This window comes from Phyllobates terribilis, unplaced genomic scaffold, assembly GCF_046119375.1.
Source record: "Phyllobates terribilis strain yellow unplaced genomic scaffold, ASM4611937v1 Scaffold_41__1_contigs__length_11206878, whole genome shotgun sequence".
NCBI classification, from domain to species: Eukaryota; Metazoa; Chordata; class Amphibia; order Anura; family Dendrobatidae; genus Phyllobates; species Phyllobates terribilis.
The window spans coordinates 9,084,278-9,103,811 of NW_027362801.1; positions in this window are offsets into that span (position 1 = coordinate 9,084,278).

The window sequence follows — 19,534 nt, forward strand, 5'->3', positions numbered from 1 at the left end:
GTTTTCAACCAATTTTCTGAATTTTTGAAAATTTCACTTTTTTGTGAAAATATCCACTAAATGAGGGAATAATATGTGTGAGGGTACCCCAGGAGAGTTCAAAATGTGTGTGGGTAGAATGTATATCCACAGGGGTAAAATTGAAAAAAGTTGAAAACATTTTTTTGGGGGACTTAGTCATTTTTCCGGCGTTTATCAGACTTTCAGATAGGGGAAATGTCAGTGAGCGTTTCGATTTCAGTTCCAGAGCGATTCGCCCATTGAGTCGTTCATATTTAGTAGTTTTCAGCCAATTTTCTGAATTTTTGAAAATTTAACTTTTTTTGTGAAAATATCCACTAAATGAGGGAATAATATGTGTGAGGGTACCCCAGGAGAGTACCAAATGTGTGTGGGTAGAATATATATCCACAGGGGTAAAATTTAAAACAGTTTAAAAAAATTTTTTGAGGGACTTAGTCATTTTTCCATCATTTATCAGACTTTCAGATAGGGGAAATGTCAGTGAGCGTTCCGATTTCAGTTCCAGAGCGATTCGCCCAATGAGTCCTTCATATTTAGTCGTTTTCAACCAAGTTTCTGAATTTTTGAAAATTTCACTTTTTTGTGAAAATATCCACTAAATGAGGGAATAATTTGTGTGAGGGTACCCCAGGAGAGTTCAAAATGTGTGTGGGTAGAATGTATATCCACAGGGGTAAAATTGAAAAAAGTTGAAAACATTTTTTTGGGGGACTTAGTCATTTTTCCGGCGTTTATCAGACTTTCAGATAGGGGAAATGTCAGTGAGTGTTTCGATTTCAGTTCCAGAGCGATTCGCCCATTGAGTCCTTCATATTTAGTAGTTTTCAGCCAATTTTCTGAATTTTTGAAAATTTCACTTTTTTTGTGAAAATATCCACTAAATGAGGGAATAATATGTGTGAGGGTACCCCAGGAGAGTACCAAATGTGTGTGGGTGGAATATATATCCACAGGGGTAAAATTTAAAAAAGTTTAAAAAAATTTTTTGAGGGACTTAGTCATTTTTCCAGCGTTTATCAGACTTTCAGATAGGGGAAATGTCAGTGAGCGTTCCGATTTCAGTTCCAGAGCGATTCGCCCAATGAGTCCTTCATATTTAGTCGTTTTCAACCAATTTTCTGAATTTTTTAAAATTTCACTTTTTTGTGAAAATATCCACTAAATGAGGGAATAATATGGGTGAGGGTACCCGAGGAGAGTTCAAAATGTGTGTGGGTAGAATGTATATCCACAGGGGTAAAATTGAAAAAAGTTGAAAACATTTTTTTGGGGGACTTAGTCATTTTTCTGGCGTTTATCAGACTTTCAGATAGGGGAAATGTCAGTGAGTGTTCCGATTTCAGTTCCAGAGTGATTCGCCCGATGAGTCCTTCACATTTTGTCGTTTTCAGCCAATTTTCTGAATTTTTGAAAATTTCACTTTTTTTGTGAAAATATCCACTAAATGAGGGAATAATATGTGTGAGGGTACCCCAGGAGTGTTCAAAATGTGTGTGGGTAGAATATATATCCACAGGGGTAAAATTGAAAAAAGTTGAAAAAAATTTTTGGGGGGACTTAGTCATTTTTCCGGCGTTTATCAGACTTTCAGATAGGGGAAATGTCAGTGAGCGTTCCGATTTCAGTTCCAGAGCGATTCGCCCGATGAGTCCTTCATATTTAGTCGTTTTCAGCCAATTTTCTGAATTTTTGAAAATTTCACTTTTTGGTGAAAATATCCACTAAATGAGGGAATAATATGTGTGAGGTTACCCCAGGAGAGTTCCAAATGTGTGTGGGTAGAATATATATCCACAGGGGAAAAATTGAAAAAAGTTGAAAAAAAATTTTTGGGGACTTAGTCATTTTTCCGGTGTTTATCAGACTTTCAGATAGCGGAAATGTCAGTGAGTGTTCCGATTTCAGTTCCAGAGCGATTCGCCCATTGAGTCCTTCATATTTAGTAGTTTTCAACCAATTTTTTGAATTTTTGAAAATTTCACTTTTTTTGTGAAAATATCCACGAAATGAGGGAATAATATGTGTGAGGGTACCCCAGGAGAGTTCAAAATGTGTGTGGGTAGAATGTATATCCACAGAAGTAAAATTGAAAAAAGTTGAAAACATTTTTTTGGGGGACTTAGTCATTTTTCCGGCGTTTATCAGACTTTCAGATAGGGGAAATGTCAGTGAGCGTTCCGATTTCAGTTCCAGAGTGATTCGCCCGATGAGTCCTTCATATTTTGTCGTTTTCAGCCAATTTTCTGAATTTTTGAAAATTTCACTTTTTTTGTGAAAATATCCACTAAATGAGGGAATAATATGTGTGAGGGTACCCCAGGAGAGTTCCAAATGTGTGTGGGTAGAATATATATCGCACGGGGGTAAAAGTGAAAAAAGTTGAAAAAAATTTTTTTTGGGACTTAGTAATTTTTCCGGCGTTTATCAGACTTTCAGATAGGGGAAATGTCAGTGAGCGTTCCGATTTCAGTTCCAGAGCGATTCGCCCGATGAGTCCTTCATAGTTAGTCGTTTTCAGCCAATTTTCTGAATTTTTGAAAATTTCACTTTTTGGTGAACATATCCACTAAATGAGGGAATAATATGTGTGAGGTTACCCCAGGAGAGTTCCAAATGTGTGTGGGTAGAATATATATCCACAGGGGAAAAATTGAAAAAAGTTGAAAAAAAAATTTTGGGGACTTAGTCATTTTTCCAGTGTTTATCAGACTTTCAGATAGGGGAAATGTCAGTGAGTGTTCCGATTTCAGTTCCAGAGCGATTCGCCCATTGAGACCTTCATATTTAGTAGTTTTCAGCCAATTTTCTGAATTTTTGAAAATTTCACTTTTTTTGCGAAAATATCCACTAAATGAGGGAATAATATGTGTGAGGGTACCCCAGGAGAGTACCAAATGTGTGTGGGTAGAATATATATCCACAGGGGTAAAATTGAAAAAAGTTGAAAAAAATTTTTTGGGGGACTTAGTCATTTTTCCGGCGTTTATCAGACTTTCAGATAGGGGAAATGTCAGTGAGTGTTCCGATTTCAGTTCCAGAGTGATTCGCCCGATGAGTCCTTCATATTTAGTCGTTTTCAGCCAATTTTCTGAATTTTTTAAAATTTCACTTTTTGGTGAAAATATCCACTAAATGAGGGAATAATATGTGTGAGGGTACCCCAGGAGAGTTCCAAATGTGTGTGGGTAGAATATATATCCCACAGGGGTAAAATTGAAAAAAGGTTAAAAAAAATTTTTTTTGGACATAGTCATTTTTCCGGCGTTTATCAGACTTTCAGATGGGGGAAATGTCAGTGACCGTTCCGATTTCAGTTCCAGAGTGATTCGCCCGATGAGTCCTTCATATTTAGTCGTTTTCAGCCAATTTTCTGCATATTTGAAAATGTCACTTTTTTGTGAAAATATCCACTAAATGAGGGAATAATATGTGTGAGGTTACCCCAGGAGAGTTCCAAATGTGTGTGGGTAGAATATATATCCACAGGGGAAAAATTGAAAAAAGTTGAAAAAAAATTTTTGGGGACTTAGTCATTTTTCCGGCGTTTATCAGACTTTCAGATAGGGGAAATGTCAGTGAGTGTTCCGATTTCAGTTCCAGAGCCATTCGCCCATTGAGTCCTTCATATTTAGTAGTTTTCAGCCAATTTTCTGAATTTTTGAAAATTTCACTTTTTTGTGAAAATATCCACTAAATGAGGGAATAATATGTGTGAGGGTACCCCAGGAGAGTACCAAATGTGTGTGGGTAGAATATATATCCACAGGGGTAAAATTTAAAAAAGTTTAAAAAAATTTTTTGGGGGACTTAGTCATTTTTCCAGCGTTTATCAGACTTTCAGATAGGGGAAATGTCAGTGAGCGTTCCGATTTCAGTTCCAGAGCGATTCGCCCCATGAGTCCTTCATATTTAGTCATTTTCAACCAATTTTCTGAATTTTTGAAAATTTCACTTTTTTGTGAAAATATCCACTAAATGAGGGAATAATATGTGTGAGGGTACCCCAGGAGAGTTCAAAATGTGTGTGGGTAGAATATATATCCACAGGGGTAAAATTGAAAAAAGTTGAAAAAATTTTTTGGGGGGACTTAGTCATTTTTCCGGCATTTATCAGACTTTCAGATAGGGGAAATGTCAGTGAGCCTTCTGATTTCAGTACCAGAGCGATTCGCCCGATGAGTCCTTCATATTTAGTCGTTTTCAGCCAATTTTCTGAATTTTTGAAAATTTCACTTTTTTGTGAAAATATCCACTAAATGAGGGAATAATATGTGTGAGGGTACCCCAGGAGAGTTCCAAATGTGTGTGGGTAGAATATATATCGCACGGGGGTAAAATTGAAAAAAGTTTAAAAAATTTTTTTTTGGACTTAGTCATTTTTCCGGCGTTTATCAGACTTTCAGATAGGAGAAATGTCAGTGAGCGTTCCGATTTCAGTTCCAGAGCGATTCGCCCGATGAGTCCTTCAAATTTAGTCGTTTTCAGCCAATTTTCTGAATTTTTGAAAATTTCACTTTTTTGTGAAAATATCCACTAAATGAGGGAATAATATGTGTGAGGGTACCCCAGGAGAGTTCCAAATGTGTGTGGGTAGAATATAAATCCACAGGGGTAAAATTGAAAAAAGGTTAAAAAAAAATTTTGGGGGGACTTAGTCATTTTTCCGGCGTTTATCAGACTTTCAGATAGGGGAAATGTCAGTGAGCGTTCCGATTTCAGTTCCAGAGCGATTCGCCCGATGAGTCCTTCATATTTAGTCGTTTTCAGCCAATTTTCTGAATTTTTGAAAATTTCACTTTTTTGTGAAAATATCCACTAAATGAGGGAATAATATGTGTGAGGGTACCCCAGGAGAGTTCCAAATGTGTTTGGGTAGAATATATATCGCACGGGGGTAAAATTGAAAAAAGTTGAAAAAAAATTTTTTTTGGACTTAGTCATTTTTCCGGCGTTTATCAGACTTTCAGATAGGGGAATTGTCAGTGAGTGTTCCGATTTCAGTTCCAGAGCGATTCGCCCATTGAGTCCTTCATATTTAGTAGTTTTCAGCCAATTTTCTGAATTTTTGAAAATTTCACTTTTTTGTGAAAATATCCACTAAATGAGGGAATAATATGTGTGAGGGTACCCCAGGAGAGTACCAAATGTGTGTGGGTAGAATATATATCCACAGGGGTAAAATTTAAAAAAGTTTAAAAAAAATTTTTGGGGGACTTAGTCATTTTTCCAGCGTTTATCAGACTTTCAGATAGGGGAAATGTCAGTGAGCGTTCCGATTTCAGTTCCAGAGCGATTCGCCCCATGAGTCCTTCATATTTAGTCATTTTCAACCAATTTTCTGAATTTTTGAAAATTTCACTTTTTTGTGAAAATATCCACTAAATGAGGGAATAATATGTGTGAGGGTACCCCAGGAGAGTTCAAAATGTGTGTGGGTAGAATATATATCCACAGGGGTAAAATTTAAAAAAGTTTAAAAAAAATTTTTGGGGGACTTAGTCATTTTTCCAGCGTTTATCAGACTTTCAGACAGGGGAAATGTCAGTGAGCGTTCCGATTTCAGTTCCAGAGCGATTCGCCCGATGAGTCCTTCATATTTAGTCGTTTTCAGCCAATTTTCTGAATTTTTGAAAATTTCACTTTTTGGTGAAAATATCCACTAAATGAGGGAATAATATGTGTGAGGTTACCCCAGGAGAGTTCCAAATGTGTGTGGGTAGAATATATATCCACAGGGGAAAAATTGAAAAAAGTTGAAAAAAAAATTTTGGGGACTTAGTCATTTTTCCGGTGTTTATCAGACTTTCAGATAGGGGAAATGTCAGTGAGTGTTCCGATTTCAGTTCCAGAGCGATTCGCCCATTGAGACCTTCATATTTAGTAGTTTTCAGCCAATTTTCTGAATTTTTGAAAATTTCACTTTTTTTGCGAAAATATCCACTAAATGAGGGAATAATATGTGTGAGGGTACCCCAGGAGAGTACCAAATGTGTGTGGGTAGAATATATATCCACAGGGGTAAAATTGAAAAAAGTTGAAAAAAATTTTTTGGGGGACTTAGTCATTTTTCCGGCGTTTATCAGACTTTCAGATAGGGGAAATGTCAGTGAGTGTTCCGATTTCAGTTCCAGAGTGATTCGCCCGATGAGTCCTTCATATTTAGTCGTTTTCAGCCAATTTTCTGAATTTTTGAAAATTTCACTTTTTGGTGAAAATATCCACTAAATGAGGGAATAATATGTGTGAGGGTACCCCAGGAGAGTTCCAAATGTGTGTGGGTAGAATATATATCCCACAGGGGTAAAATTGAAAAAAGGTTAAAAAAAATTTTTTTTGGACATAGTCATTTTTCTGGCGTTTATCAGACTTTCAGATGGGGGAAATGTCAGTGACCGTTCCGATTTCAGTTCCAGAGCGATTCGCCCGATGAGTCCTTCATATTTAGTCATTTTCAACCAATTTTCTGAATTTTTGAAAATTTCACTTTTTTGTGAAAATATCCACTAAATGAGGGAATAATATGTGTGAGGGTACCCCAGGAGAGTTCAAAATGTGTGTGGGTAGAATAAATATCCACAGGGGTAAAATTGAAAAAAGTTGAAAAAATTTTTTGGGGGGACTTAGTCATTTTTCCGGCATTTATCAGACTTTCAGATAGGGGAAATGTCAGTGAGCGTTCTGATTTCAGTACCAGAGCGATTCGCCCGATGAGTCCTTCATATTTAGTCGTTTTCAGCCAATTTTCTGAATTTTTGAAAATTTCACTTTTTTGTGAAAATATCCACTAAATGAGGGAATAATATGTGTGAGGGTACCCCAGGAGAGTTCCAAATGTGTGTGGGTAGAATATATATCGCACGGGGGTAAAATTGAAAAAAGTTTAAAAAATTTTTTTTTGGACTTAGTCATTTTTCCGGCGTTTATCAGACTTTCAGATAGGAGAAATGTCAGTGAGCGTTCCGATTTCAGTTCCAGAGCGATTCGCCCGATGAGTCCTTCAAATTTAGTCGTTTTCAGCCAATTTTCTGAATTTTTGAAAATTTCACTTTTTTGTGAAAATATCCACTAAATGAGGGAATAATATGTGTGAGGGTACCCCAGGAGAGTTCCAAATGTGTGTGGGTAGAATATAAATCCACAGGGGTAAAATTGAAAAAAGGTTAAAAAAAATTTTTGGGGGGACTTAGTCATTTTTCCGGCGTTTATCAGACTTTCAGATAGGAGAAATGTCAGTGAGCGTTCCGATTTCAGTTCCAGAGCGATTCGCCCGATGAGTCCTTCATATTTAGTCGTTTTCAGCCAATTTTCAGAATTTTTGAAAATTTCACTTTTTTGTGAAAATATCCACTAAATGAGGGAATAATATGTGTGAGGGTACCCCAGGAGAATTCCAAATGTGTTTGGGTAGAATATATATCGCACGGGGGTAAAATTGAAAAAAGTTGAAAAAAAATTTTTTTTGGACTTAGTCATTTTTCCGGCGTTTATCAGACTTTCAGATAGGGGAAATGTCAGTGAGTGTTCCGATTTCAGTTCCAGAGCGATTCGCCCATTGAGTCCTTCATATTTAGTAGTTTTCAGCCAATTTTCAGAATTTTTGAAAATTTCACTTTTTTGTGAAAATATCCACTAAATGAGGGAATAATATGTGTGAGGGTACCCCAGGAGAGTACCAAATGTGTGTGGGTAGAATATATATCCACAGGGGTAAAATTTAAAAAAGTTTAAAAAAAATTTTTGGGGGACTTAGTCATTTTTCCAGCGTTTATCAGACTTTCAGATAGGGGAAATGTCAGTGAGCGTTCCGATTTCAGTTCCAGAGCGATTCGCCCCATGAGTCCTTCATATTTAGTCATTTTCAACCAATTTTCTGAATTTTTGAAAATTTCACTTTTTTGTGAAAATATCCACTAAATGAGGGAATATATGTGTGAGGGTACCCCAGTAGAGTTCAAAATGTGTGTGGGTAGAATATATATCCACAGGGGTAAAATTGAAAAAAGTTGAAAAAATTTTTTGGGGGGACATAGTCATTTTTCCGGCGTTTATCAGACTTTCAGATAGGGGAAATGTCAGTGAGCGTTCCGATTTCAGTTCCAGAGTGATTCGCCCGATGAGTCCTTCATATTTATTCGTTTTCAGCCAATTTTCTGAATTTTTGAAAATTCCACTTTTTTGTGAAAATATCCACTAAATGAGAGAATAATATGTGTGAGGGTACCCCAGGAGAGTTCCAAATGTGTGTGGGTAGAATATATATCGCACGGGGGTAAAATTGAAAAAAGTTGAAAAAAATTTTTTTTTGGACTTAGTCATTTTTCCGGTGTTTATCAGACTTTCAGATAGGAGAAATGTCAGTGAGCGTTCCGATTTCAGTTCCAGAGCGATTCGCCCGATGAGTCCTTCAAATTTAGTCGTTTTCAGCCAATTTTCTGAATTTTTGAAAATTTCACTTTTTTGTGAAAATATCCACTAAATGAGGGAATAATATGTGTGAGGGTACCCCAGGAGAGTTCCAAATGTGTGTGGGTAGAATATATATCCACAGGGGTAAAATTGAAAAAAGTTAAAAAAAATTTTTTGAGGGACTTAGTCATTTTTCCGGCGTTTATCAAACTTTCAGATAGGGGAAATTTCAGTGAGCATTCCGATTTCAGTTCCAGAGCGATTCGCCCGATGAGTCCTTCATATTTAGTCGTTTTCAGCCAATTTTCTAAATTTTTGAAAATTTCACTTTTTTGTGAAAATATCCACTAAATGAGGGAATAATATGTGTGAGGTTACCCCAGGAGAGTTCCAAATGTGTGTGGGTAGAATATATATCCACAGGGGAAAAATTGAAAAAAGTTGAAAAAAAATTTTTGGGGACTTAGTCATTTTTCCGGCGTTTATCAGACTTTCAGATAGGGGAAATGTCAGTGAGTGTTCCGATTTCAGTTCCAGAGCGATTCGCCCATTGAGTCCTTCATATTTAGTAGTTTTCAGCCAATTTTCTGAATTTTTGAAAATTTCACTTTTTTGTGAAAATATCCACTAAATGAGGGAATAATATGTGTGAGGGTACCCCAGGAGAGTTCAAAATGTGTGTGGGTAGAATATATATCCACAGGGGTAAAATTGAAAAAAGTTGAAAAAATTTTTTGGGGGGACTTAGTCATTTTTCCGGCATTTATCAGACTTTCAGATAGGGGAAATGTCAGTGAGCGTTCTGATTTCAGTACCAGAGCGATTCGCCCGATGAGTCCTTCATATTTAGTCGTTTTCAGCCAATTTTCTGAATTTTTGAAAATTTCACTTTTTTGTGAAAATATCCACTAAATGAGGGAATAATATGTGTGAGGGTACCCCAGGAGAGTTCCAAATGTGTGTGGGTAGAATATATATCGCACGGGGGTAAAATTGAAAAAAGTTTAAAAAATTTTTTTTTGGACTTAGTCATTTTTCCGGCGTTTATCAGACTTTCAGATAGGAGAAATGTCAGTGAGCGTTCCGATTTCAGTTCCAGAGCGATTCGCCCGATGAGTCCTTCAAATTTAGTCGTTTTCAGCCAATTTTCTGAATTTTTGAAAATTTCACTTTTTTGTGAAAATATCCACTAAATGAGGGAATAATATGTGTGAGGGTACCCCAGGAGAGTACCAAATGTGTGTGGGTAGAATACATATCCACAGGGGTAAAATTTAAAAAAGTTTAAAAAAAATTTTTGGGGGACTTAGTCATTTTTCCAGCGTTTATCAGACTTTCAGATAGGGGAAATGTCAGTGAGCGTTCCGATTTCAGTTCCAGAGTGATTCGCCCGATGAGTCCTTCATATTTATTCGTTTTCAGCCAATTTTCTGAATTTTTGAAAATTTCACTTTTTTGTGAAAATATCCACTAAATGAGGGAATAATATGTGTGAGGGTACCCCAGTAGAGTTCAAAATGTGTGTGGGTAGAATATATATCCACAGGGGTAAAATTGAAAAAAGTTGAAAAAAATTTTTGGGGGGACATAGTCATTTTTCCGGCGTTTATCAGACTTTCAGATAGGGGAAATGTCAGTGAGCGTTCCGATTTCAGTTCCAGAGCGATTCGCCCGATGAGTCCTTCATATTTAGTCGTTTTCAGCCAATTTTCTGAATTTTTGAAAATTTCACTTTTTTGTGAAAATATCCACTAAATGAGGGAATAATATGTGTGAGGGTACGCCAGGAGAGTTCCAAATGTGTGTGGGTAGAATATAAATCCACAGGGGTAAAATTGAAAAAAGGTTAAAAAAAAATTTTGGGGGGACTTAGTCATTTTTCCGGCGTTTATCAGACTTTCAGATAGGGGAAATGTCAGTGAGCGTTCCGATTTCAGTTCCAGAGCGATTCGCCCGATGAGTCCTTCATATTTAGTCGTTTTCAGCCAATTTTCTGAATTTTTGAAAATTTCACTTTTTTGTGAAAATATCCACTAAATGAGGGAATAATATGTGTGAGGGTACCCCAGGAGAGTTCCAAATGTGTTTGGGTAGAATATATATCGCACGGGGGTAAAATTGAAAAAAGTTGAAAAAAAATTTTTTTTGGACTTAGTCATTTTTCCGGCGTTTATCAGACTTTCAGATAGGGGAAATGTCAGTGAGTGTTCCGATTTCAGTTCCAGAGCGATTCGCCCATTGAGTCCTTCATATTTAGTAGTTTTCAGCCAATTTTCTGAATTTTTGAAAATTTCACTTTTTTGTGAAAATATCCACTAAATGAGGGAATAATATGTGTGAGGGTACCCCAGGAGAGTACCAAATGTGTGTGGGTAGAATATATATCCACAGGGGTAAAATTTAAAAAAGTTTAAAAAAAATTTTTGGGGGACTTAGTCATTTTTCCAGCGTTTATCAGACTTTCAGATAGGGGAAATGTCAGTGAGCGTTCCGATTTCAGTTCCAGAGCGATTCGCCCCATGAGTCCTTCATATTTAGTCATTTTCAACCAATTTTCTGAATTTTTGAAAATTTCACTTTTTTGTGAAAATATCCACTAAATGAGGGAATAATATGTGTGAGGGTACCCCAGGAGAGTTCAAAATGTGTGTGGTTTGAATATATATCCCACAGGGGTAAAATTGAAAAAAGTTGAAAAAAAATTTTTTTTGGACTTAGTCATTTTTCCGGCGTTTATCAGAATTTCAGATTGGGGAAATGTCAGTGAGCGTTCCGATTTCAGTTCCAGAGCGATTCGCCTGTTGAGTCCTTCATATTTAGTCGTTTTCAGCCAATTTTCTGAAAATTTCACTTTTTTGTGAAAATATCCACTAAATGAGGGAATAATATGTGTGAGGGTACCCCAGGAGAGTTCCAAATGTGTGTGGTTTGAATATATATCCCACAGGGGTAAAATTGAAAAAAGTTTAAAAAAATTTTTTTGGACTTAGTCATTTTTCCGCCATTTATCAGACTTTCAGATAGGGGAAATGTCAGTGAGCGTTCCGATTTCAGTTCCAGAGTGATTCGCCCGATGAGTCCTTCATATTTAGTCGTTTTCAGCCAATTTTCTGAATTTTGGAAAATTTCACTTTTTTGTGAAAATATCCACTAAATGAGGGAATAATATGTGTGAGGGTACCCCAGGAGAGTTCCAAATGTGTGTGGGTAGAATATATATCGCACGGGGTAAAATTGAAAAAAGTTGAAAAAATTTTTTTTGGGGACTTAGTCATTTTTCCGGCGTTTATCAGACTTTCAGATAGGGGAAATGTCAGTGAGCGTTCTGATTTCAGTACCAGAGGGATTCGCCCGATGAGTCCTTCATATTTAGTCCTTTTCAGCCAATTTTCTGAATTTATGAAAATTTCACTTTTTTGTGAAAATATCCACTAAATGAGGGAATAATATGTGTGAGGGTACCCCAGGAGAGTTCCAAATGTGTGTGGGTAGAAAATATATCCCACGGGGGTAAAACTGAAAAAAGTTGAAAACAATTCTTTTTTGGACTTAGTCATTTTTCCGGCGTTTATCAGACTTTCAGATAGGGGAAATGTCAGTGAGCGTTCCGATTTCAGTTCCAGAGCGATTCGCCCGATGAGTCCTTCATATTTAGTCGTTTTCAGCCAATTTTCTGAATTTTTGAAAATTTCACTTTTTTGTGAAAATATCCACTAAATGAGGGAATAATATGTGTGAGGGTACCCCAGGAGAGTTCCAAATGTGTGTGGGTAGAATATATATCGCACGGGGTAAAATTGAAAAAAGTTGAAAAAATTTTTTGGGGGGACTTAGTCATTTTTCCGGCGTTTATCAGACTTTCAGATAGGGGAAATGTCAGTGAGTGTTCCGATTTCAGTTCCAGAGTGATTCGCCCAATGAGTCCTTCATATTTAGTCGATTTCAGCCAATTTTTGAAAATTTCACTTTTTTGTGAAAATATCCACTAAATGAGGGAATAATATGTGTGAGGGTACCTCAGGAGAGTTCCAAATGTGTGTGGGTAGAATATATATCCACAGGGGTAAAATTGAAAAAAGTTGAAAAAAAATTTTTTTTGGACTTAGTCATTTTTCCGGCCTTTATCAGAATTTCAGATAGGGGAAATGTCAGTGAGTGTTCCGATTTCAGTTCCAGAGCGATTCGCCTGTTGAGTCCTTCATAATTAGTCGTTTTCAGCCAATTTTCTGAATTTTTCAAAATTTCACTTTTTTGTGAAAATATCCACTAAATGAGGAAATAATATGTGTGAGGGTACCCCAGGAGAGTTCCAAATGTGTGTGGGTAGAATATATATCCACAGGGGTAAAATTGAAAAAAGTTGAAAAAAAATTTTTTGGGGACTCAGTCATTTTTCCGGCGTTTATCAGACTTTCAGATAGGGGAAATGTCAGTGAGCGTTCCGATTTCAGTTCCAGAGTCATTCGCCCGATGAGTCCTTCATATTTATTCGTTTTCAGCCAATTTTCTGAATTTTTGAAAATTTCACTTTTTTGTGAAAATATCCACTAAATGAGAGAATAATATGTGTGAGGGTACCCCAGGAGAGTTCCAAATGTGTGTGGGTAGAATATAAATCCACAGGGGTAAAATTGAAAAAAGTTGAAAAAAAATTTTTGGGGAACTTAGTCATTTTTCCGGCGTTTATCAGACTTTCAGATAGGGGAAATGTCAGTGAGCGTTCTGATTTCAGTACCAGAGCGATTCGCCCGATGAGTCCTTCATATTTAGTCGTTTTCAGCCAATTTTCTGAATTTTTGAAAATTTCACTTTTTTGTGAAAATATCCACTAAATGAGGGAATAATATGTGTGATGGTACCCCAGGAGAGTTCCAAATGTGTTTGGGTAGAATATATATCCACAGGGGAAAAATTGAAAAAGTTGAAAAAAATTTTTGGGGGGACTTAGTCATTTTTCCGGCGTTTATCAGACTTTCAGATAGGGGAAATGTCAGTGAGCGTTTCGATTTCAGTTCCAGAGTGATTCGCTCGATGAGTCCTTCATATTTAGTCGTTTTCAGCCAATTTTCTGAATTTTTGAAAATTTCACTTTTTTGTGAAAATATCCACGAAATGAGGGAATAATATGTGTGAGGGTACCCCATGAGTGTTCCAAATGTGTCTGGGTAGAATATATATCGCACGGGGGTAAAATTGAAAAAAGTTGAAAAAAATTTTTTTTTGGACTTAGTCATTTTTCCGGTGTTTATCAGACTTTCAGATAGGGGAAATGTCAGTGAGCGTTCCGATTTCAGTTCCAGAGCGATTCGCCCGATGAGTCCTTCAAATTTAGTCGTTTTCAGCCAATTTTCTGAATTTTTGAAAATTTCACTTTTTTGTGAAAATATCCACTAAATGAGGGAATAATATGTGTGAGGGTACCCCATGAGAGTTCCAAATGTGTGTGGGTAGAATATAAATCTACAGGGGTAAAATTGAAAAAAGGTGAAAAAAAATTTTTGGGGGACTTAGTCATTTTTCCGGCGTTTATCACACTTTCAGATAGGGGAAATGTCAGTGAGCGTTCCGATTTCAGTTCCAGAGCGATTCGCCCGATGAGTCCTTCATATTTAGTCGTTTTCAGCCAATTTTCTGAATTTTTGAAAATTTCACTTTTTTGTGAAAATATCCACTAAATGAGGGAATAATATGTGTGAGGGTACCCCAGGAGAGTTCCAAATGTGTGTGGGTAGAATATATATCGCACAGGGGTAAAATTGAAAAAAGTTGAAAAAAATTTTTTTTGGACTTAGTCATTTTTCCGGTGTTTATCAGACTTTCAGATAGGGGAAATGTCAGTGAGCGTTTCAATTTCAGTTCCAGAGTGATTCGCCCGATGAGTCCTTCATATTTAGTCGTTTTCAGCCAATTTTCTGAATTTTGGAAAATTTCACTTTTTTGTGAAAATATCCACTAAATGAGGGAATAATATGTGTGAGGGTACCCCAGGAGAGTTCCAAATGTGTGTGGGTAGAATATATATCGCACGGGGTAAAATTGAAAAAGTTGAAAAAATTTTTTTTGGGGACTTAGTCATTTTTCCGGCGTTTATCAGACTTTCAGATAGGGGAAATGTCAGTGAGCGTTCTGATTTCAGTACCAGAGGGATTCGCCCGATGAGTCCTTCATATTTAGTCCTTTTCAGCCAATTTTCTGAATTTATGAAAATTTCACTTTTTTGTGAAAATATCCACTAAATGAGGGAATAATATGTGTGAGGGTACCCCAGGAGAGTTCCAAATGTGTGTGGGTAGAAAATATATCCCACGGGGGTAAAACTGAAAAAAGTTGAAAACAATTCTTTTTTGGACTTAGTCATTTTTCCGGCGTTTATCAGACTTTCAGATAGGGGAAATGTCAGTGATCGTTCCGATTTCAGTTCCAGAGCGATTCGCCCGATGAGTCCTTCATATTTAGTCGTTTTCAGCCAATTTTCTGAATTTTTGAAAATTTCACTTTTTTGTGAAAATATCCACTAAATGAGGGAATAATATGTGTGAGGGTACCCCAGGAGAGTTCCAAATGTGTGTGGGTAGAATATATATCGCACGGGGTAAAATTGAAAAAAGTTGAAAAAATTTTTTGGGGGGACTTAGTCATTTTTCCGGCGTTTATCAGACTTTCAGATAGGGGAAATGTCAGTGAGTGTTCCGATTTCAGTTCCAGAGTGATTCGCCCAATGAGTCCTTCATATTTAGTCGATTTCAGCCAATTTTTGAAAATTTCACTTTTTTGTGAAAATATCCACTAAATGAGGGAATAATATGTGTGAGGGTACCCCAGGAGAGTTCCAAATGTGTGTGGGTAGAATATATATCGCACGGGGTAAAATTGAAAAAAGTTGAAAAATTTTTTTGGGGGGAATTAGTCATTTTTCCGGCGTTTATCATACTTTCAGATAGGTGAAATGTCAGTGAGCATTCTGATTTCAGTACCAGAGGGATTCGCCCGATGAGTCCTTCATATTTAGTCCTTTTAAGCCAATTTTCTGAATTTATGAAAATTTCACTTTTTTGTGAAAATATCCACTAAATGAGGGAATAACATGTGTGAGGGTACCCCAGGAGAGTTCCAAATGTGTGTGGGTAGAATATATATCCCACGGGGATAAAATTGAAAAAAGTTAAAAAAAATTTTGTGTTGGACTTAGTCATTTTTCCGGCGTTTAGCAGACTTTCAGATAGGGGAAATGTCAGTGAGCGTTCCGATTTCAGTTCCAGAGCGATTCGCCCGATGAGTCCTTCATATTTAGTCGTTTTCAGCCAATTTTCTGAAGTTTTCAAAATTTCACTTTTTTGTGAAAATATCCACTAAATGAGGAAATAATATGTGTGAGGGTACCCCAGGAGAGTTCCAAATGTGTGTGGGTAGAATATATATCCACAGGGGTAAAATTGAAAAAAGTTGAAAAAAAATTTTTTGGGGACTCAGTCATTTTTCCGGCGTTTATCAGACTTTCAGATAGGGGAAATGTCAGTGAGCGTTCCGATTTCAGTTCCAGAGTCATTCGCCCGATGAGTCCTTCATATTTATTCGTTTTCAGCCAATTTTCTGAATTTTTGAAAATTTCACTTTTTTGTGAAAATATCCACTAAATGAGGGAATAATATGTGTGATGGTACCCCAGGAGAGTTCCAAATGTGTTTGGGTAGAATATATATCCACAGGGGAAAAATTGAAAAAGTTGAAAAAAATTTTTGGGGGGACTTAGTCATTTTTCCGGCGTTTATCAGACTTTCAGATAGGGGAAATGTCAGTGAGCGTTTCGATTTCAGTTCCAGAGTGATTCGCCCGATGAGTCCTTCAAATTTAGTCGTTTTCAGCCAATTTTCTGAATTTTTGAAAATTTCACTTTTTTGTGAAAATATCCACTAAATGAGGGAATAATATGTGTGAGGGTACCCCAGGAGAGTTCCAAATGTGTGTGGGTAGAATATAAATCCACAGGGGTAAAATTGAAAAAAGGTGAAAAAAAATTTTTGGGGGACTTAGTCATTTTTCCGGCGTTTATCACACTTTCAGATAGGGGAAATGTCAGTGAGCGTTCCGATTTCAGTTCCAGAGCGATTCGCCCGATGAGTCCTTCATATTTAGTCGTTTTCAGCCAATTTTCTGAATTTTTGAAAATTTCACTTTTTTGTGAAAATATCCACTAAATGAGGGAATAATATGTGTGAGGGTACCCCAGGAGAGTTCCAAATGTGTGTGGGTAGAATATATATCCACAGGGGTAAAATTGAAAAAAGTTGAAAAAAAATTTTTTTTGGACTTAGTCATTTTTCCGGCGTTTATCAGACTTTCAGATTGGGGAAATGTCAGTGAGCGTTCCGATTTCAGTTCGAGAGCGATTCGGCTGTTGAGTCCTTCATATTTAGTCGATTTCAGCCAATTTTCTGAAAATTTCACTTTTTTGTGAAAATATCCACTAAATGAGGGAATAATATGTGTGAGGGTACCCCAGGAGAGTTCCAAATGTGTGTGGTTTGAATATATATCCCACAGTGGTAAAATTGAAAAAAGTTTAAAAAAAATTTTTTTGGACTTAGTCATTTTTCCGCCGTTTATCAGACTTTCAGATAGGGGAAATGTCAGTGAGCGTTCTGATTTCAGTTCCAGAGTGATTCGCCCGATGAGTCCTTCATATTTAGTCGTTTTCAGCCAATTTTCTGAATTTTTGAAAATTTCACTTTTTTGTGAAAATATCCACTAAATGAGGGAATAATATGTGTGAGGGTACCCCAGGAGAGTTCCAAATGTGTGTGGGTAGAATCTATATCGCACGGGGTAAAATTGAAAAAAGTTTAAAAAATTTTTTTTTTGGACTTAGTCATTTTTCCGGCGTTTATCAGACTTTCAGATAGGGGAAATGTCAGTGAGCGTTCCGATTTCAGTTCCAGAGCGATTCGCCCGATGAGTCCTTCATATTTAGTCGTTTTCAGCCAATTTTCTGAATTTTTGAAAATTTCACTTTTTTGTGAAAATATCCACTAAATGAGGGAATAATATGTGTGAGGGTACCACAGGAGAGTTCCAAATGTGTGTGGATAGAATATATATCGCACGGGGGTAAAATTGAAAATAGTTGAAAAAAATTTTTGTTTTGGACTTAGTCATTTTTCCGGTGTTTATCAGACTTTCAGATAGGGGAAATGTCAGTGAGCGTTTCGATTTCAGTACCAGAGTGATTCGCCCGATGAGTCCTTTATATTTATATATAGTCCTTTATATTGAGATATTTAGTCGTTTTCAGCCAATTTTCTGAATTTTTGAAAATTTCACTTTTTTTGAAAATATCCACTAAATGAGGGAATAATATGTGTGAGGGTACCCCAGGAGAGTTCCAAATGTGTGTGGGTAGAATATATATCGCACGGGGGTAAAATTGAAAAAAGTTTAAAAAATTTTTTTTTTGGACTTAGTCATTTTTCCGGCGTTTATCAGACTTTCAGATAGGGGAAATGTCAGTGAGTGTTCCGATTTCAGTTCCAGAGCGATTCGCCCGATGAGTCCTTCATATTTAGTCGTTTTCAGCCAATTTTCTGAAAATTTCACTTTTTTGTGAAAATATCCACTAAATGAGGGAATAATATGTGTGAGGGTACCCCAGGAGAGTTCCAAATGTGTGTGGGTAGAATATATATCCACAGGGGTAAAATTGAAAAAAGTTTAAAAAATTTTTTTTTGGACTTAGTCATTTTTCCGGCGTTTATCAGACTTTCAGATAGGGGAAATGTCAGTGAGCGTTCCGATTTCAGTTCCAGAGCGATTCGCCCGATGAGTCCTTCATATTTAGTCGTTTTCAGCCAATTTTCTGAATTTTTGAAAATTTCACTTTTTTGTGAAAATATCCACTAAATGAGGGAATAATATATGTGAGGGTACCCCAGGAGAGTTCCAAATGTGTGTGGGTAGAATATATATCCACAGGGGTAAAATTTAAAAAAGATTAAAAAAATTTTTTGAGGGACTTAGTCATTTTTCCGGCGTTTATCAAACTTTCAGATAGGGGAAATGTCAGTGAGCATTCCGATTTCAGTTCCAGAGCGATTCGCCCGAAGAGTCCTTCATATTTAGTCATTTTCAGCCAATTTTCTGAATTTTTGAAAATTTCACTTTTTTGTGAAAATATCCACTAAATGAGGAATAATATGTGTGAGGGTACCCCAGGAGAGTTCCAAATGTGTGTGGTTTGAATATATATCCCACAGGGGTAAAATTGAAAAAAGTTGAAAAAAAATTTTTTTTGGACTTAGTCATTTTTCCGGCGTTTATCAGACTTTCAGATTGGGGAAATGTCAGTGAGCGTTCCGATTTCAGTTCGAGAGCGATTCGGCTGTTGAGTCCTTCATATTTAGTCGTTTTCAGCCAATTTTCTGAAAATTTCACTTTTTTGTGAAAATATCCACTAAATGAGGGAATAATATGTGTGAGGGTACCCCAGGAGAGTTCCAAATGTGTGTGGGTAGAATATATATCCACAGGGGTAAAATTGAAAAAAGTTTAAAAAATTTTTTTTTTGGACTTAGTCATTTTTCCGGTGTTTATCAGACTTTCAGATAGGGGAAATGTCAGTGAGCGTTCCGATTTCAGTTCCAGAGCGATTCGCCCGATGAGTCCTTCATATTTTGTCGTTTTCAGCCAATTTTCTGAGTTTTTGAAAATTTCACTTTTTTGTGAAAATATCCACTAAATGAGGGAATAATATGTGTGAGGGTACCCCAGGAGAGTTCCAAATGTGTGTGGGTAGAATATATATCGCACGGGGTAAAATTGAAAAAAGTTGAAAAAATTTTTTTGGGGGACTTAGTCATTTTTCCGGCGTTTATCAGACTTTCAGATAGGGGAAATGTCAGTGAGCGTTCTGATTTCAGTACCAGAGGGATTCGCCCGATGAGTCCTTCATATTTAGTCCTTTTCAGCCAATTTTCTGAATTCATGAAAATTTCACTTTTTTGTGAAAATATCCACTAAATGAGGGAACAATATGTGTGAGGGTACCCCAGGAGAGTTCCAAATGTGTATGGGTAGAATATATATCGCACGGGGGTAAAATTGAAAAAAGTTG